Source organism: Rattus norvegicus, chromosome 5 (assembly GCF_036323735.1).
Source record: "Rattus norvegicus strain BN/NHsdMcwi chromosome 5, GRCr8, whole genome shotgun sequence".
Taxonomy (NCBI): domain Eukaryota; kingdom Metazoa; phylum Chordata; class Mammalia; order Rodentia; family Muridae; genus Rattus; species Rattus norvegicus.
In genome coordinates this window covers 135573040-135576041 of record NC_086023.1, presented here as the reverse complement: position 1 = coordinate 135576041, position 3002 = coordinate 135573040, and the positions used below count along the sequence as shown (strand labels likewise).

General features: G+C 41.1%; 1 non-coding gene across 1 annotated transcript; it reads right to left on the bottom strand.

The window, feature by feature from the left end:
• Positions 1 to 988: 988 nt before the first annotated feature.
• Positions 989 to 1093, bottom strand: LOC120103232 (U6 spliceosomal RNA). The gene has a single exon (XR_005505321.1). It is a non-coding gene; the product is annotated as a U6 spliceosomal RNA (small nuclear RNA).
• Positions 1094 to 3002: the final 1909 nt, after the last annotated feature.

Genomic DNA, 3002 nt, shown 5'->3' with positions numbered 1-3002 from the left:
CCTTTCTCCCTCATCTTCTTGATCTTACCTTCTTCTGCAATATTCCCTGAGCCACAGGGCAGATGGCTTGTTTAGGTTGGATCATCGATCCATCATTTATTCTTAGCGTGTATGAGCCATGAATCTGCATTCATAACCCTTCACTGAGGAAAGAAGTTTCTCTGATTAAGACTTCCAGTTAGGGGGCTGGGGATTTAGCTCAGTGGTAGAGCGCTTACCTAGGAAGCGCAAGGCCCTGGGTTCGGTCCCCAGCTCCGAAAAAAAGAACCAAAAAAAAAAAAAAAAAAAAAAAAGACTTCCAGTCAGGGGGCTGGAGAGGTGGCTCAGCGGTTAAGAGCACCGACTACTCTTCCAGAGGTCCTGAGTTTAATTCCCAGCAACCACACGGTGTCTCACAACCATCTGTAATGGTATCCAATGCCCTCTTCTGGTGTGTCTGAAGACAGCGGCAGTGCACGCATATCCATAAAATAAAAAAAAAAAAAAAAAAAAAAAGACTTCGAGTCAGGGCTAGAGAACAGGCTCTGTGGTTAAGAGCATTGGCTGTTCTTGCAAAGCCATGTTTGGCTACCAGCACCCATAAGCACCTACAGTACCAACTCCAGAGAACAAAATTCCCTATTCTGGCCTCCAGGGGCATCTGCACTAGCATTACACAGACCCACACATGGATATACACACACATACTTAAAAATAAAATTTTTTTTCTTTTCTTTTTTTAGGAGCTGGGGACCAAACCCAGGGCCTTGTGCTTCCTAGGCAAGCGCTCTACCACTGAGCTAAATCCCCCCAAAAAATAAAAAAAAAAAAAAATTTAAAAGACAGTAGAATTTGTTTACGGATATCGGATATGAACATAAATATTTCTTTTAAAAATATGGAACGCGGGGTTGGGGATTTAGCTCAGTGGTAGAGCGCTTGCCTAGGAAGCGCAAGGCCCTGGGTTTGGTCCCCAGCTCTGAAAAAAAGAACCAAAAAAAATATATATATATATATGGAACGCTTCACGAATTTGTGTGTCATCCTTGCGCAGGGGCCATGCTGAACGTAAATATTTAGAGAGCCATTTGATGTTATGTCAATTTAGCTGAACAGTCTGAGCATGTAGCACAGTTGGCAGAGTGCTTGCCTACAATCTTGTTTTTAGGGACACTGATGTTCACTGATTAGGTTAGGCCAGCAAGCCCCAGGGATTCACATGTCTCTCCCTCCCCAGCACTTAGATTACAAAGGACACGCATACTATCATGCCCAGTCTTTACTTGGGTGCTGGGCACCAAACTCAGGTCCTCTTGATTGTGTGGCAAGCCCTTTACCAACTGAGTTAGATCCCCAGCCCCACCTATGTTTTTGATAACATTCACTTTGGGTATGTGTATATGTGTACACACACACACACACAGGAGATAGATAGATATATATATATATATATATATATATATATTTTTTTTTTTTTTTTTCCGGAGCTAAGGAATGAACCCAGGGCCTTGCGCTTGCTAGGCAAGCGCTCTACCACTGAGCTAAATCCCCAACCCCCAGGTTATATTTTAAACATTGTATGAAGTGAAGATGTGGAAAGATATTTAAGGAAAAGGGAGACCATGATTAAAAGCGATGTTGAATTAATGTATATTACATATTTCGTATAGTAAATTCAGTCTTCGGTAAAGGCATCGCACTTCGCTCCAGCTATGAAGCAGCAATACAACAAAAAGAAGGGAGATGCAAGGCTCTGCCTGAGCTTGGTTAATCAATGGAAGTAGTTCCATGTCCTCCTCTCATGTGATTCATTCAGGAATAGGCAGATTCAAGTCAATTGCTTCCCTGGTCAAAGGGCATGTGGCTTTCTAGCATTTTCTAGGGAAGAAGAAAATGTTCTGACTTTAAAAGAGCTTGGAAAGCTGGGCATGGTGGCACACACCTCTCATCCCAGCACTTGTGAGGCAGAGACAGGTGGTTTTCTGTGAGTTCGAGGCCAGCCAGGTCTGAAGAGTGATCTCTGGGACAGTCAAAATTACATTAAGAGACCCTGCTCTCAAAAAACCTGATAGGGGAGAGCTTGAGAAAACAATTCTCTAAGCATATTGACACAGAAAAAGGAGGTTGTGGTAACATGAGGTGAAAACAAGCCAGGCTTGAGTTGACTGACACACCAAAAAGTTTACGGGGAAATAATGAATTTTCTAATAGCACTGTTGAACAGCTGAACCAAGCCTATTGGTGTCCTCTATGCCTGTCAGCAAGCAATTACACGGAACCAATGAGTCTTTATTATTTTTCTGTACTTTATTGAAGTATAATTCACATCCATCACAATGTACGAATCTAAGGTGTGAAGCCTAATGTTTTTTTTTGTTTTTTTTTTAAATATTTTATTTATTTATTATATATTATGATTACACTGTCACTATCTTCAGACACACCAGAAGAGGGCATCAGACTCGTTTCAGATGGTTGTGAGCCACCATGTGGTTGCTGGGATTTGAACTCAGGACCTTGGGAAGAGCAGTCGGTGCTCTTAACCACTGAGCCATCTCTCCAGCCCTTTTTTTTTTGTTTTTTTTTTGTTTGTTTGTTGTTTTTTTTTTTTTTTGCGTGTGCACATCCATGAGGCTAACACATGGATCAAAATACAGAGCATTCTGCCACTTCAGAAAGTCCCCTGGGTCCTTTTCCAATCAATGCCCAAAGGTACCCGCTACACAGTTAATGGAATTATGTAATATAAAGATTTTCTTTTTTCACTAAGCATAATGTTTACAAGAGTTGTCTGTATTACTCTGACAGTGTGTTCTGTTTTTTATCTTATGTAGCGATCCATTACATAAATGTAGCTCATGCTTATCTATACTCCCTTGATGTACATTTAAGGTATATATTAGCCAAGATGGGCTTAAATACGCAAGAAATCTATCAGAGATAATGCTTTGTAGGAAGGAAAGGAAGAGAGTAAAAGACTAGGGAACTTTGTGAAGCCCTGAGATCTCAATGCAGACAAAAGA